The sequence below is a fragment of the Papio anubis genome, chromosome 13 (assembly GCF_008728515.1).
Source record: "Papio anubis isolate 15944 chromosome 13, Panubis1.0, whole genome shotgun sequence".
NCBI lineage: Eukaryota > Metazoa > Chordata > Mammalia > Primates > Cercopithecidae > Papio > Papio anubis.
Genome location: NC_044988.1, coordinates 73,884,565 through 73,901,739, shown reverse-complemented (window position 1 = coordinate 73,901,739; position 17,175 = coordinate 73,884,565). Strand labels below are relative to the sequence as shown.

The following is a 17,175-nucleotide window of genomic DNA, read 5'->3' as shown; positions in this document are numbered from 1 at the left end:
GTATTCTTAGGTATTTTATTCTTTTTGTGGCAATTTTGAATGGGATTGAGTCCTGATTTGGCTTTGGCTTGACTGGAATTGGTGTGTACAAATGTTCGTGATATTTGCACATTGATTTTGTATCTTGAGACTTTGCTGAAGTTGTTTATCAGCTTAATGGGTTGAGACTATGGGGTTTTCTAGATATAGAATCATGTTGTCTCCAAACAGGGATAGTTTTGTGTCCAGAATTGGTTACTTCCAGTGGGTTCTCGGTCTTGCTGACTTCAAGAATGAAGTTGCAGACCCTCGTGGTAAGTTACAGTTCTTAAAGATGGTGTGTCTGGAGTTCCTTCCTTCTGATGTTCACGTGTCCAGAGTTTCTTCCTTCTGGACCCTCGTGGTGAGTGTTACAATTCTTAAAGATGGTGTGTCCGGAGTTTGTTCCTTCTGATGTTCAGATGTGTCCGGAGTTTCTTCCTTCTGGACCCTTGTGAACGTTACAGTTCTTAAAGATGATGTATTCGGAGTTTGTTCCTTCTGATGTTCAGGTATGTCCGAAGTTTCTTCCTTCTGGTGGGTTCATGGTCTTGCTGACTTCAGGAGTGAAGCCACAGACCTTTGCAGGAGTGTTATAGCTTATAAAGGTAGTGCAGACCCAAAGAGTGAGCAGCAGCAAGATTTACTGTGAAGAGTGAAAGAACAATGCTTCCACATGGAAGGGGACCTGAGCAGGTTGATGCTGATGGCTTGGGTGGCCAGCTTTTATTCCCTTATTTGGCCCCACCCACATCCTGCTGATTGGTCCATTTTACAGAGCACTGATTGGTTCATTTTACAGAGTGCTGATTGGTCCGTTTTTACAGAGTGCTGATTGGTGCATTTATAAACCTTTAGCTAGACACAGAGTGCTGATTGGTGCATTTACAAACTTTTAGCTAGACACAAAAGTTCTCCAAGTCCCCACCTAACCCAGAAGCCCAGCCAGCTTCACCTCTCAGTTTGACTTCCTCTTTTCCTATTTGGATGCCCTTTATTTCTTTCTCTTGCCTAATTGCCCTGGCCAGGACTTCCAGTACTGTGTTGAATAGGAGTGGTGAGAGAGGGCATACTTGTATTGTGCTGGTTTTCAAGGGAAATGCTTCCAGCTTTTGTTCATTCAGTATAATGTTGGCTGTGGGTTTGTCATAGACAGCTCTTATTATTTTGAGGTATGTTCCTTCAATACCTAGTTTATTGAGAGTTTTTAATGTGAAGGGGTGTTGAATTCATTTATGTGATGAATCACATTTATTTATTTGCATGTGTTGAATCAACCTTGCTTCCTAGGGATAAAGCCTACTTGATCGTGGTGGATAAGCTTTTTGATGTGCTGCTGGATTTGATATGCAAGTATTTTCTTGATGATGTTTACACTGATGTTCATCAAGGTTATTGACCTGAAGTTTTCTTTTTTTGTTGTGTCTCTGCCAGATTTTGCTATCAGGATGATGCTGGGCTCTTGGAATGAGTTATGGAGGTGTCCATCTTCCTCAATTTTTTGGAATGGTTTCAGCAGGAATGGTACCAGCTATTCTTTGTACATCTTGTAGAATTTGGCTCTAAGTCTGTTTGGTCCTGGACTTTTTTTTATGGTTGGTAGGCTATTTCTGACTCAATTTCAGAGCTTATTATTGGTCTGTTGAGGGATTCAATTTCTTCCTGGTTCAGTCTTCAGAGGGTGTATGTGTCTAGGAATGTATCCATTTCTTCTAGATTTTCTAGTTTGTGTGCAGAAAGTGTTCATAATATTCTGTGATGGTTGTTTGTATTTCTGTGGGGCCAGTGTATACCACAGTTTCTTATCCATTCATTTATCAATGAACACGTAGGTTGAGTCCATATCTTGGCTATTGTGATTGGTACTGCAATAAACGTGGGAGTGCAGATTTTTTTTCATTACGTTTATTTCCTTTGTTTTGGATATATACCTGAATATATATCCAGGTATGGAATTGCTAAATCATATAGAAGCTCTATTTTAGCTCTATTTTTATTTGTTTGAGGAGCCTTCAGACTGTTTTCCATAATGGCTGTACTACTTTACATTCCCAAACAGCATACAAGAGATCACCGTTCTCTGCATCCTTGACAGCATGTATTGTTTTTGTCTTTTGATGATAGCCATTTTAACTGGAATAATTTTTTATTGTGTCTTTAATTTGCATTTCCCTGATGATTAGTGAAGTTGAGCATTTTTTCATACACCTGTTGGCCATATGTGTATCTTTTGAGAAATATCTATTCAGATAAAATGAGTTGACTGTAAATGTGTGATTTATGGGTTCTCTATTCTGTTCCATTGGTCTACATGTCTGTTTTTATGCCAGTACCATGCTGTTTTGATTACTATAACTTTGTAAGATAATTTGAAATCAGGTAGAGTGATGCCTCTGGCTTTGTTCTTTTGCTCAGGGTTGCTTTGATTATTCTAGTTCTTTTGCAGTTCCGTGTGACTCTTAGGATTGTTTCTTCTATTTCTTTGAAGAATGACATTGGTATTTTGATAGGAATTGCACCTGTAGATGATTTTATATAATATGAAGATTTTAACAATATTGATTCTTCCAATCCATGAACATGAAATATTTTTCTATTTTTTTGTGTCCTCTTCAATTTCTTCTATCAATGTTTTATAGTTTTCATTATAGAGCTATTTTACTTCTTTGATTAAGTTTATCCCTATATATTTTATATATTTTGCAGCTATTGTAAATAGGATTGCTTTCTTAATTTATTTTTCAGATTTTTCACTGCTGGCATATGGAAATTTTACTAATTTTTTAATGTTAATTTTGTATTCTGAAACTTTACTGAATTTGTTTATCAGTTGTAAGAATTTCTTGATAACATCTTTAGATTTTTCTAAATATAAGATTATATCATCTGCTAAGAAAGAAACTTTGACTTATTCCTTTCCTATTTTGTTGCTCTTTATTTGTTTCCCATGTCTCATTGCTCTGGATAGGACTTCTAGTACCATGTTAAATGAAATTGGTGAAAGTGGGCATCTTTATCTTGTTTCAGACCTTACGGGGAAAGCTTTCAGTTTATCCTCATTTGGTATAACACTAGCTGTGGATTTGTTGTATATGACTCTTTTGAGAGATTTTATCATTAAGGAATGTAGAATTTTATCGAAAGATTTTTTGGCATCAATTAACATAATCCCAGTTTTTTGTCCTTCATTCTGTTCATATGAGGTATCACATTTATTGAATTGCATACATGTATTACAGATATGAATGTGTATATCTCTACCAAGACTCAGTTTTCAGCAATTATTTTGTTAAATAACCTTTCTGTGCCTTTCTAAATTTCTTCTCACAATGAAATATTTGTTTGCTTAATGGTGCTCCATAGTCCCATAAATAGGATTTTTTCAAGTTTTTTCATTCTTCCTCCCCTTCCCCAACTGGATTATTTCAAAAGACCTGTCTTCAGGTTCAGAAATTATTTCTTCAGCTTCATCTAGTCTGCTGTTGAAGCTCTAAATTAAATTTTTTATTTTATTCATTGACTTCTTCGGCTTCTGGATTTCTGTTTGGTTCTTTTTTTTTTTTTTAATCGATATCTTTGTTGAATTTCTCACTTAGATCACAAATTGTTTTCCTGATTGACTTGTCTTCCGTGTTCTCTTGATCTCACTGAGTTTCCTTAAGAAAATTGTTTTAAATTTCTTTTTAGGCAGCTTATAAATTTCCATTTCTTTTGAGGTCAGCCACTGGAGAAATATTGTTTTCCTTTGGTGGTGTCATGTTTCCTTCTTTTTTTTTTTTTTTTCATGTTTCTTATCCCCCTGTATTGATCTCTGTGTATCTGATGAAACAGTTGCCTTTTAATTTTATACAGTAGCTTTCATAGGAAAAGACTTTCCCTTGAAGATGGGTCTTACTCTGTCAATTGGATAAAGTATGTTAACTGTCATTTGGGTAGAGTGTGAGTCTGGGTGGGCACAGTACTTTAGTCTCCATGAGGTTTTTTCAGCTTTAATCAATGACAGTGATGACTGTAGGTACCTCAGTGGCCTAGGCTGCAGGAAACTGGCAGCAGTGGTGGCAAGGTAGAATGTCAGGGTTCTTGGTGGCAAAGGCTTTACAGATCTTCGTGTTTTCATTTTCTTCACAGTGGGGAGACTTAACTTAGGGGATCTCTCTTGGTGTGTTATCTGACATTGGCCACTGGAAGCCACAACAAGACTGTGTTCCACCACACAGGTGGTTGCAGTGGCTGTGAATTGGGCTGTGGATTGTGTCTTGTTGAACTACTGTGGAACCTGTGACATGGGTGCAGGTTTACTCTTTTAGGCATGGGTGGCTGCACTTTCCCATCAAGCCAAGGACTGTGACTATAAGACACTTCCCAGTAGTTTGGTTTCATGGGGCAGGGATATAGATGTGACTCTGATTCTGGGGATCAGAATGTAGGGCTGGCATGGTTCCAGGGATGAAGGTGTGTTCCAGAGGCTCGCATTCTGGGGGGCAGGGCACATCTGTAACTTGAATTCTGGAGACAAGAGGCCATAGTGGCAACTTGGACACCGAGAGAGGGTACTGCATAGTACCCTCTGTGGATCCTGTAATGGTGTGACACAGCAGGGGTCAGGCTCTGTGAGGCTGAATACAGTAGCAACAAGAGCCCATTAATTGGCAGCAAGGAGTTGTGTGGCTTCAGCTTCATGGATGAGGAGCAGTGCAATGTTGTCTTTATTCTCCAGGGAGATGGTGCACTTCAGCAGCACAGACTTTAGAGGGCTGGTCCAGACCCATTGAGGTGGGGCACTGTGTTTGTTCAGCCCTAAGGTGGGGGTGATACAGATCAGTCAAAGTTATGTTTCCCTTGGCGGGCTGGGCTCATGCACCAAGTTTACAGCTGTTTGTCTGGGCTAAAGCTCCATTCCCCTGAGGCTGAGGCATTGGGCTGATTCAGGGTGCTAAAGAGGCATGACTGCTCTGCTGGCTTGGGTGTGGTTTCTTAGCCATGCTGGAGTGCCTGGTCCCTAAGGAGCAGGGTGCCGCATGGGCTCAGGTACAGGGTTAAAGTTGCTTCCCTGAGCCAAAGATCCATTCCTCTCGGGTCGAGGTACCAGGCTGGTGCAGGTGCTGAGGAGGCATGACTGCTCTGCTGGCTTGAGTGTGGCTTCTCTACTAGGCAGGGAAGCCTGGTCCCCAAGGGGCAGGTTACTGTGTGGGCTTGGGCACTGCAATTGCAGCTGCTTTCCTGGGTCATAGCTCTAGTTTTCTGGGCCTGAGGCACCAGGTTGGCTTGGGCACCAAGGCTGCAGAGCTGCTTCACCACGTTGGATGTGGCTTCCCCAGCAGAGGGGCACCAGGCTGGTTTACATGCTGGGGAGTCATGGCAACTCTGCTGGCTCAGGCACTGCTTTCCTGGGGATGGGATGCCAAGGCTCTAAGTAGTCAGGAGTGGAGTGCAGTAGCCACTGGAATGGGGAAGATGGAGTGTCTCCTAGGCAGCCTGTTTCCAGGGGTTGGTGAGCCCAGCTGATGAATGGTGTACTACCATGTGTGAACATGGTGCAAGGATGGTGGAGACTCAGAAATGGAGAGGTGCAGCGGCTACTGACCCCCAGAGGCAATGGCTTCCATTTCAAGATGGCAAGTGCAGTGGCCGCTTGGGACACGAGGGTGGGTGGGGTAGGGCACAACATGGGCTTCTTTGCTGGAGTAGAATTGAATTCCAGGCAGCTCCCTTAAACTGGGTTCAGGCTGCATGAGGACTGCAGGATTCTCTCATGGCAAAGACTGCAGTGGTGGTAATGGGAGTTGCTGGAGGCTTCCTGCTTACCTTTTCTCGGCAGAGAAGTCCCTCCTGGTTTCCAGCTGATCCCATATGGGCAGATGAGGTGGCAGAGGCAGGGTGTTTTGTTCCCTTTTCTATGCAGTCAGCCTGAGTTTCTGTGTTTTATAAAGTTTCTACCACTTCGTTGATGTACTCCGGCACATTCTTTTAATCATTCTTGTTGAAATGTAGTTGTTTATTCATTGTCTTGGTCCTTTTCTGTGGTAGGAATGATAATTAGGCACTTTTAGATGGCCATCCTGCTGATGTTACTCTCCCATTCTCTTTCATTCCATGTGTTAAATGTGTTTCTTGGACTGAATTTTTATTATCCTTTTAATTTTTTCTTCCATATGTTCATTTATTAACTTCCTGGTATTTTTATTTTATTGGGCATTGGGCATCTCTCTGTCTCTGTCTCTGTCTCTCTCTTTAAAACACAGAGCCATGTTTCCTGCCATTGGGAAACTTTGAGAAGGTCTCAAATGATTACAATGTAATGGCTAAGCGCTATAGTATGGGAAAGTGGCAAGGACAGCAGAGAGGAAGGCTTCAATTACTTTGGGGCAGTTTTGGAAGACTCCCTAGAGGGTGAGACATTTCATTAGAGAAGATGAAATGTGACAATGCAGGGAGTGTAACATATGCCATGGTTCCAAAGTGTGGAAAAGCCTTAAATAACAGACAGTTTGATTAGTGATTGCCAATCCGGCTTCTAATTAGAATCATCTGGCAAACTAAAAAAATGTACTGATTTTGAAGTCTAATCTCCAGAGAGTCTTATTTAACTACTTTTAAATTGGGATCGGACATTTCTTTTTCAGCACCATTTAAAGGAGTACAAAGCATATGCAAGGTATCCTACATATGCTATTTAAATTTTTTAAAAAATTAATTAATGATGATGGACAGTGTAACATGTTTGTCTTCATTTTGTTGATTAAAGTTTTGTCTTATTTATTCAGCTTTGGGAATGTGCCTGTCCTTCTGCTAGTGCTGGAAACCAAATGCTGGATAGGATACAGTCCCTACCCTCAAGCATTAGTTTGAGAGAACTGTGTAACAGACGTTACTGCCATTTTACAAATGAGAAGTTGTAGGCTTAGAGTGATAGTGACAGAGGACAGACAAATTCTTGCGCAGACAGGGATGAGTCTCCGGTGAAAACCGACCTTCAAGCCAAATACAGCCTGAAGCCTGAAGACGGATATGTTGGCTGGATAGAGTCCACGACCGGTGTGAGAACTTCCTCAATGCCTTTTAACCAATTGAATGGTGCTTTTTCCAAGACCATGCATGGACCCTATCAGCACCCACTCCCCCATTCTGAGCCCATAAAAACCAACTAGACTCAGCCAGACAGATGGCGACCCACTCTCGGGTCCCCTCTTTGCTGAGAGCTTTTTTTGTTTGTTTGTTTCTTTTTTCTTTTTCTTTTTTTTTTTTGAGACGAGATTCCCTCTCCTCGCCCAGGCTGGAGTGCACTGGCGCAATCTCAGCTCACTGCAACCTCCGCCTCCCGGGTTCAAGTGGTTCTCCTGCCTCAGCCTCCTGAGTGGCTGGGACTACAGGAGCGCACCACCACACCCAGCTAATTTTTGTATTTTTAGTAGAGACAGGGTTTCACCATGTTGACCAGCATGGTCTTGATCTCTTTACCTCGTGATTTGCCTGCCTCGGCCTCCCAAAGTGCTGGGATTACAGGTGTGAGCTACTGCACCTGGCCTGTTTTTGCTGTTTTAATGACAGTATTGGAAGGCTTTGCAGAGGATATGACACTTTGCCCATGTCTTCTGAGATTTTATCAGAGAAGAAGGAGAAATGTGATCATGCAGAGGAAGTAGCATGTACTGTTGCACTTAGGTGTGAAAGAACTTGAAATAATTGTGTAAATACATAGAGAATGGAAGACAGTATGTGGAAAGGGGGATGGAGGCAATATGGGCATGGACAGAAAAGGGTGAAGTATGTAGCTAGAAATGGAGGTGAGGGCCAGATAACGTCCCTGGGTAAAAAAACAAGCATAAACAAATAAATATATAAAAGGTATTCCAAAGTGGGCTGACAAATGTTTTATTTGTTAAGGAAGGACTTATGTTGTCTTTTCTTGGAAAGGCTTAATTACAAATATTTTTTGTCTTATTCCCATAACTTTACATGAACTTCTTAGATTACTTGTCTCTATATTTTTATGAGGTCACAGTCATTTTCTTAAAGAGAAATATTAGATTATTAATGTTGAAACTTCTTTCTAATGCTGAAATTTTGTTTCTAGACATAATTGTCATTTCTTTTGTTCCATTTATATTTAAACTTCTTGCCTCAAAATATGTCAGCTTATTTTGTACGTGAACTCAGAGATGTCAGGTTCTCATCATTTTTCCAGCACCAGGGTCTACTCATACTGATCAGTTTTTTCATAGCCCCAAGCACCTCCATATTCCCCAGGCTATAGATGATAAGATTGAACATGAGCATTACTACCCCATGGAACAGGTCAACCAGTTTCTCTGAAGTAGTGCCATTAGATGTTGCCTTTATGTACACGAAGATGATTGTTCCATGAAACACAATGACCACTGTTATGTGGGCTGAACAGGTGGAAGAGATCTTTTTCCTTCCTTCAGCTGAACTGATTTCAATACAGCATAGATAGTGAAAAATATAAAAAACTGAATACAAAGAACTGAAATGGTAGTAATAAAGTAAATAAAAAGTTTACTTTGGCCAATATTATTATATTCTCATTCAAGGAAATATCTATGCAGGCCAGATGCAGCAACTGTAATATTTTATAAAAATGATTAATGACATGTTTTCCACAAAAGTACATTCATATGTAACTGTTCATACATTTTGTGCCAGTCTGTTGAGAAATCCTAATTCATAAGAGATAGCAGCCGTGAAAACACAAAGCACCTTGTTTAGTTTATTTTGTATTATTTTTGAGACTGAATTTCGCTCTTGTTGCCCAGACTGGAGTGCAGTGGCACGATCTTGGCTCACTGCAACCTCGGCCTCCCAGGTTCAAGGGATTCTCCTGCCTCAGCCTCCCGAGTAGCTGGGATTACAGGTGCCTGCCACCGCACCCAGCTAATTTTTTGTATTTTTAGTAGAGATGGGGTTTCATCATGTTGGCCAAGCTGGTCTTGAACACCTGACCTCCGGTGATCCACCAGCCTCGGCCACCCAGAGTGCTGGGATTACAGGCATGAGCCACTGTGCCTGGCCAAAGCACCTTATTTATATTGAGGGGGTATCTCAGGAATTTGCTGATGACCACACAGTTATCATATGCCATCACTGCTAGGACCACACACTCCATGGACCCCATGGAATAGAAGATAGACATTTGTATAATACAATCTGTGAAAGGGAGTTTTTTTTCCCTCTGATAGGAAGTTTATCAGGATTGAGGGAGTAAAGAAGGATGTAAGCCAGATATCCAGGGAGGAGGGATTGCCATGGAATAAATATAGGTTGGAAACGAGGAGTGTTGGGATGATCTAGATTCTGTTCCCCAAGAGGGTCACTGGATACACCACTAAGCATGTGAGAAAAAGGAGTTTTTGTCAACTTATGAGTACTCAGATAGACTTATGGGAATCAACTCAAATTCAGTTGTTCAATTAGTCCTTTCCATGTACTTTTTCATACTGGAGTATGAATAATCCAGAAGAGGACACAGCATGTGAGTTAAACGAGTGGTCCCATAGTATGTAAAGTAAGAGGTCATAGAAGTTGGAGGTCCAACAACTATGCTAGTACTAGCAGGAGTAGTGGTAACAGGAATGAGATTAGCTTATGGGATTCCTCTTTTAGCTCTTAAAGCAATTCAGCTACATTGGTAGGTCATTAAATATGCAAACTTCTGTATTCCACTTCCTGAGATTGAGGTATGAGGTCTGAGGAAGGGAAGAGTGATTTGCATTTTAAACGAGTGTCGGTTATTACTGATACAGTTGATCCACAAACTCCACTTTGAAAAATTAGCATCAGAGAGAGCATACTTTAATCTGATCAACAGACTTATTTATTTGGCTTTATACCATACAAATCATTAACAATACCATTGGTTTAGGATTTTATAGTTTACAAATATGATCACGCACATTACTCATTTTATCATCACTATAATTCTCTGAGGGAAATGAAATCTTGAAAGACGAAATTTAAATAAAATTATAGTGTGAGTGGGCTGCTATTTAAATCTGAGTTTTCTGATTTTAAATCCCATGTTTTTTAAAACTGTACTTCATTGGGTGAGAATCAGACATCTTTTAAATAATGCTCTCCAGGTTATTCTAATGTGCAACTGAAGAAGAACGTAACTGATTTGGTCAGTCTGCTTCTCAAACTTTAATATTCCTAGGAGTCACCTGGGGAATCTTTGTAAAAGATTCTGATTCAGTGGGTCTGACGTGGGTTCTGAGATCTGCATTTATTAACATGTTCCCAGGTGATGTTGATGCTGCTCATATACAGAACACTTTGAGTAGCAAGGTATCTCTGACCATCTCTCTTTCATACGTTAGAGAGGACCATTGGTGCTTTAACTGTGTGTAGGACAGTAATTAGACAGCTGATGTAAAACAACACTCTGGTGAGACTTGGAGATAAGACTTCTGTGTAGCTTATTGCAAACAATTTTGAGTTCTTGATATTTTAGAATTAAAAGCAACCAAATTGCACACAGGAGAGCCTGCCTTTTATTTCTGTACATATGAAAGTCATTTTCTTCTACTTGTTTAATTTATTGTTAGTACCAATATTTTCCTAAAGAAGGAATTTTGAGTCAGCTCAAGAATCTGAGTTGTGAACCAAAGAGCATAAAGAAAATGACTTTAACTTAAAAAAATTAATGGATAACTATTAGTGGGTGACATTCTTGTTTGTAATAAATGCATCACAGAATATCATTTTTAAAACAACTCTGCATCTTCATGGTGTTCTACCTCAGCTGCAAAATATATCCCTAGACAAATAAATTAATTGACTCAATAGATGAGTATACTTGGTATTAATACTTAGTATTTTCAAACAATGGTTTTGGTTATGGTATAGGATTTGCCTTATAATAGTCATTTGCCAATAGGTTATGCTGCTCCTTAATTAAACAATGTTCAACATAGAAGAGAGTTTCTAATCCTGTTGACTTTGGAAAGGAGGATTGTCATCCAATTCAAGATTCCCTAAACTATGCATGCCTCCAAATAGAGCAGGAAAATGTGGCTAGGACAAGATATACTCCTGTTTGGTACTATTTATGATTAGAATTTGATTGACCATAGGAGTGCAATCTCAGTTGGACAGCAAAATTCTAATAGAGGCTTTGAACAAACATCAGTAGTCTGGGGTTCATACTAAACCTGTTTCAGGGAAAGTATGAATTAAATGGAAAGCCATTCCTTCTCTTTTCTCCAAAATGTTTATTCCTATTTTAAAGTTGCTTTAAGAAAATATTTCTTTTATGCTGAGAATGAGGTAGTACATTTGGTACTCGAACATCCTCAAGACAGTTATTCCCAAAGAATTTTACTTACAAACATCCGTATGGAATCCACCCAACCCTTTTGATCCGTTTTTTTAAAAAAGATAATAGCATAGAGGCCATTATTTGTATTTCTCTTGTAATACTAATGTAACTTCTTTTTCTTTTCTTTTCTTTTCTTTTTTTTTTTTTCAAGACGGAGTCTTGCTCTGTATCCCAGGCTGGAGTGCAGTGCTGCGATCTCAGCTCACTGCAAACTCCACCTCCTGGGTTCACACCATTCTCCTGCCTCAGCCTCCCGAGTAGCTGGGACTACAGGCGCCCACCACCACGCCGGGCTAATTTTTTGAAGTTTTTAGTAGAGACAGGATTTCACCATGTTAGCCAGGATGGTCTCAATCTCCTGACCTCGTGATCCACCCGCCTCAGCCTCCCAAAGTGCTGGGATTACAGGCATGAGCCACCGCGCCTGGCCAACTAGTGTAACTTCTTTAAACATCAGTTGATAGATTCCAAATGTTTGATCATTGAAAAAGCACTGTGTTTTAATACTTTGTGCTAGAGACTTCTGGCACTTATTTTTTTTTCTCTAAGTTGAAGTCTTATATTCTATTTGGGTAAAGATATTGAAAATTTCAGACTATCAAGAGTCCCTAATAAATTATTTTTGTAGGACTTGCAGGATTGGATAATTTTGTTATCATTTTTATACTTATCTATTGTGATGAAGGGAAAATATAAAATCATCATAGTACATTTATTTAATGGAATATTCGCAACTATTAAATAACATTTTTGAAGAATTTATATTAATATAAAAATACTTATGTTAATATAGTTAAAAGAAAAACAAAACAGTATTTAGCATTGTTTGTAAAACCAAAACCTAAAGCGAGAAAACCTATTCAGAATAAAGACTGAAAAGAAATATCCAAAAGGCCAGGCACAGTGGCTCCCAGCTGTTGGGAACAGGCCCCCCAAAATCTGGCCATAAACTGGCCCCCAAACTGGCCATAGACAAAATCTCTGCAGCACTGTGACACGTTCATGATGGCCATGACGCCCACGCTGGAAGGTTATGGGTTTACTGGAATGAGGGTAAGGAACACCTGGCCCACCCAGGGTGGAAAACCGCTTAAAGGCATTCTTAAACCACAAACAATAGCATAAACCATCTGTGCCTTAAGGACAAGCTCCTGCTGCAGATAACCAGCCAAACCCATCCCTTTATTTCATCCCATCCTTTTATTTCCCACAAGGAATACTTTTAATCTATAATCTATAGAAACAATGCTTATCACTGGTTTGCATAATGTGGGTAAATCTCTGAGGCTCTCAGCTCTGAAGGCTGTGAGACCCCTGATCTCCCAATCCACACCTCTATATTTCTGCGTGTGTGTCTTTAATTCCTCTAGTGCCGCTGGCTTAGGGTCTCCCCGACGGAGCTGGTCTCGGCACTAGCACTTCGGGAGGCTGATGCGGGCAGATCATGAACTCAGGAGTTCGAGACCAGCCTGGCCAACATGGTGAAATCCTGTCTCTACTAAAAATACAAAAATTAGCCAGGCATGGTGGCGGGCACCTGTAATCCCAGCTACTCAGGAGGCTGAGGCAGGAGAATCACTTGAAACTGGGAGGCGGAGGTTGCAGTGAGCTGAGATCGTACCACTGCACTCCAGCCTGGGCAACAGGAGTGAAAGTCAGTCTCAAAAAAAAAAAAAAGAAAAAGAAAAAGAAAAAAAAGAAAAAAGGAATATCGAAAAAATTTATCTTGGTATCTTTTCTGAAATTTCTAAGTTTTTAAAATAAATATGAATACATATGGATAAAAGAAAAATATAACTCAAAAAAAATGGAAGCAGGGGCATAATTATATAAGAAAGATGACTCAGTAAAAACTGTCAAATCTTAATTTAAATAGGCAATTTCCTTAGGTATCTGGAGATCACACATAAAGGCTGAGTTGTGCTGCATGCCCATTAGGATGTTTTTCCTATCCAAAGTTATATCAGAAGAAATAACTGTACTTTTAAAATTTTTCTGATAGAGGAATACTTTAGTACACCCTTTAATTTTATATAAATATGACCTATGTCCCAGGTTTAATGAAATAGGTTAAAAAAACAGTAACCAAAACTTTGCCAAATAAAATAAGTGAACAATTTCATTAGCTTGAAACTCTGTTCTGACATGACTGATTTGGAGGCTTTACTTAAATAATGCTGGATATAGGATTTAGGGGTCCCTTGTAACTTGGCAAGAAAGAGGAGGGAAAAATGAGTAAAGAGCTTACCTTTTTATTTCTTTAAAAAAAAATACATAGTTACGAAACAAAACACAGAAGTCCAAAACCACTTTCTTTTTAGGGAGGAAGCTGTATTAGTCTGTTTTCCTGCTGCTGATAAAGACATACCTGAGACTGTGAAGAAAAAGAGGTTTAATTGGACTTACAGTTCTGCATGGCTGGGGAGGCCTCCAAATCATGGTGGGAGGCAAAAGGCACTTCTTACATGGTGGCAGCAAGAGAAAACGAGGAAGAAGCAAAAAAGAAACCTCTGATAAATCTACCAGATCTCATGAGACTTACTCACTATCATGAGACTAGCATGGGAAGGACTGGCCCCCATGATTCAATTACCTTCCCCACGTCACTCCCACAACACATGGGAATACTGGGAGATAGAATTCAAGCTGAGATTTGGGTGGGAACACAGCCAAATCATATAATTCCACTACTGGCCCCTCCAAATCTCATGTCCTCACATTGCGAAACCAATCATGCCTTCCCAACGGTCCCCCAAAGTCTTAACTCATTCCAGCATTAATCCAAAAGTCCACAGTCCAAAGTCTCATCTGAGACAAGGCAAGTCCCTTTCACTCATGAGCCTGTAAAATCAAAAGCAAGCTAGTTACTTCCTAGATACAATGAGGGTACAGACATTGGGTAAATGCAACCGTTCCAAATTGGAGAAACTGGCCAAAACAAAGGGTTATAGAGCCCATGCAAGTCCGAAATCCAGCAGGGCAGTTAAATCTTAAGGCTCCAAAATGATCTCCTTTGACTCTGGGTCTCACATCTAGGTCATGCTGATGCAAGAGGTGCATTCCCATGGTCTTGGGCAGCTCCTACCCTGTGGCTTTGCAGGGTACAGCCTCCTTCCCAGCTACTTTCACAGGCTGGTATTGAGTGTTTGTGGCTTTTCCAGGTGAATGGTGAAAGCTGTTGGTGGATCTACCATTCTGGGGTCTGGAGGACTGTGGCCCTCTTCTCACAGCTTCACTAGGCAGTACCCCAGTAGGGACTCTGTGTGGGGGCTCCAACACCACTTTTCCCTTCTGCACTGCCCTAGCAGAGGTTCTCCATGAGTATCCCATCCCTGCAGCAAATTTCTTCCTGGGCATCCAGGAGTTTCCATACATCTTCTGAAATCTAGGCAGAGGTTTCCAACCTCCAATTCTTGACTTCTGTACACTTGCAGGCTCAACACCATGTGGAAGCTGCCAAGGCTTGGGGCTTACCCCCTCTGAAGCCACGACCTGAGCTCTTCATTGGCCCTTTTTAGCCACATCTGGAGCAGCTGGGACGCAGGGCACCAAGTCCCTAGGCTGCACCAAGCAGGAGGTCCCTGGGCCTGTGAAACCATCTTCTAGGCCTCCAGCCTGTGAGGGGAGGAACTGCAATGAAGACCTCTGACATGCCTTGGAGACAATTTCCTCATTGTCTTAGGGACTAACTTTCGCTTCTGGTTGCTTATGCAAATTTCTGTAGCAGGCTTGAATTTCTCCTCAGAAAATGGGCTTTTCTTTTCTATCACATTGTCAGGTTGCAAATTTTCCAGACTTTTATGCTCTGCTTCCCTGATAAAACTGAATGCCTTTAACAGCACCCAAGTTACCTATTGAATGCTTTGCTGCTTAGAAATTTCTTCTGCCAAATATCCTAAATCATCTTTCTCAAGTTCAAAGTTCCAAAAATCTCTAGGGCAGGGGCAAATTGCCACCAGTCTCTTTGCTAAAACATGACAAGGGTCACCTTTGCTCCAGCTCCCAACAACTTTTTGTCTCCATCTGAGACCACCTCGGCCTGAACCTTATTGTCCATATCGCTACCAACATTTTGGGTAAAGCCATTCAACAAGTCTGTAGGAAGTTCCAAACTTTCCCAAATTTTCCTATCTTCTTCTGAACCCTCCAAACTGTTCCACCCTCTGCCTGTTACCCAGTTCCAAAGTGGCTTCCACAATTTCAGGGATCTTTTCAGCAACCCCCCACTCTACTGGCACCAATTTACTGTATTAGTCCATTTTCCTGCTGCTGATAAAGACATACCTGAGACTGTGAAGAAAAAGAGGTTTAATTGGACTTACAGTTCCACATGGCTGGGGAGGCCTCAGAATCATGGTAGGAGGCGAAAGGCACTTCTCACTTGGTGGCAGCAAGAGAAAACGAGGAAGAAGCAAAAGTGGAAACCCCTGATAAACCCGTCAGATCTCATGAGACCTATTCACTATTGCGAGAATAGCTGGGAAAGACTGGCCTGCGTGATTCAATTACCTCCCACTGGGTCCTTCCCACAACACACACGAATTCTAGGAGATATAATTCAAGTTGAGATTTGGGTGGGGACACAGCTAAACCATATCAGAAGCTTAGCCACGTGGTGACAGATCCAAACTTAAGATGGCCAGGAAGCAATTCCTTGTGATCTGGGATGGTTTTCGCATTGCCTCCTCCCATTGTAAATTAGATAAGATTTTTATGCCAATAAATCTAGGGAATAGCGGTATATCTGTTTAGGTGAATTTTTTGGAAATCCTTACAGTATGGAGTGAGATGAAGTTACAAATTAGCTCCTGGAGTTACAATAAAAAAGCTGAATAGCTTCTACATTTCTATTGTATGATTTAAACATTTCTGAATTTGTTGTGAATTTCAAAATGCTACCCACATTTACAATAACATCTAAATTCCAATTTCAGAGCAAAATACAATTATTTCTAGATTAGTTGTACATTAAAACTTGTTTTTTCTTTACTTATTAATTTAACAAAAACAAATGACATAATATCTATAAAACCCTTATAATGAGGTCTAGAAATTTGTATTCTATTATTATTATTGTTAATAATCAAGACTTAATGTAGCCTGAGTTCTTTCTACTGTACTACATACAAGACGACATGATAGGATGAAAAAAGGTCTGGACCAAGTCATTAGAATATATTTGGAGAAAGGATCTCAGCAGTATATAGTAATAGATTGAAAATGTGGTAAGACATGTCTTCAAGACTTCTGATTGGTTATGTAAATTACAATAATGGGTCTCATATAATTAAGTCTTTAGGGCATTATTCTTGAAATTTCTAAAAGTTTTGAATATATTTTGCCTGAAGCAATTTAAAGTTATGACTTAGAAATTTGCAGAAGCCCCGGAGAGCAAGAAATATTTAAATTGCCTCCCTGGGCCCAAGGAAGATTCTTCAGAGAGTTTACTGGGTCTTCTCAATGGGGCAATGTTTCCACCTGGGCTTCAAGGGCAAATGAAATGTGCCATATTCACAAAATGAACTGCCCAGTATTTTCTTCTCTTACTTTTGAACTAGCAGAACCAAATTACTCTCCCTTTGTAAATGTATCTGATGTAATGTATGCAGTTTTGAAACAATTTAGAAATAATACCTTTGTTATCAATGTTTTACAGATAATATACCCTGTGTCATTATGGCTTCCAAACAGTAATCCGTTCTTCAGAAATTCATCAGCTTCACAGAAAATTTTGTTGAACAGCCTAAAAATAGAAGATCAAGGCAAAACAATCTGCTGTGCATTGCAACCTAGGAAGTGAGCTGACCTTCCATTTAGAGGTA

At 40.2% G+C, this 17,175-nt stretch overlaps 1 protein-coding gene across 1 annotated transcript in view; it reads left to right on the top strand.

Annotated features, from left to right (window-relative positions):
• The window catches only part of LOC100999399 (olfactory receptor 13C2), a 164,075-nt gene that overhangs the window by 129,026 nt on the left and 17,874 nt on the right, over nucleotides 1–17,175 (top strand). The window contains exon 2 of the mRNA XM_021927306.2: nucleotides 17,010–17,172. The gene's annotated coding sequence lies outside the window, so the exon portion shown is untranslated. The remainder of the gene's footprint in view (nucleotides 1–17,009; nucleotides 17,173–17,175) is intronic.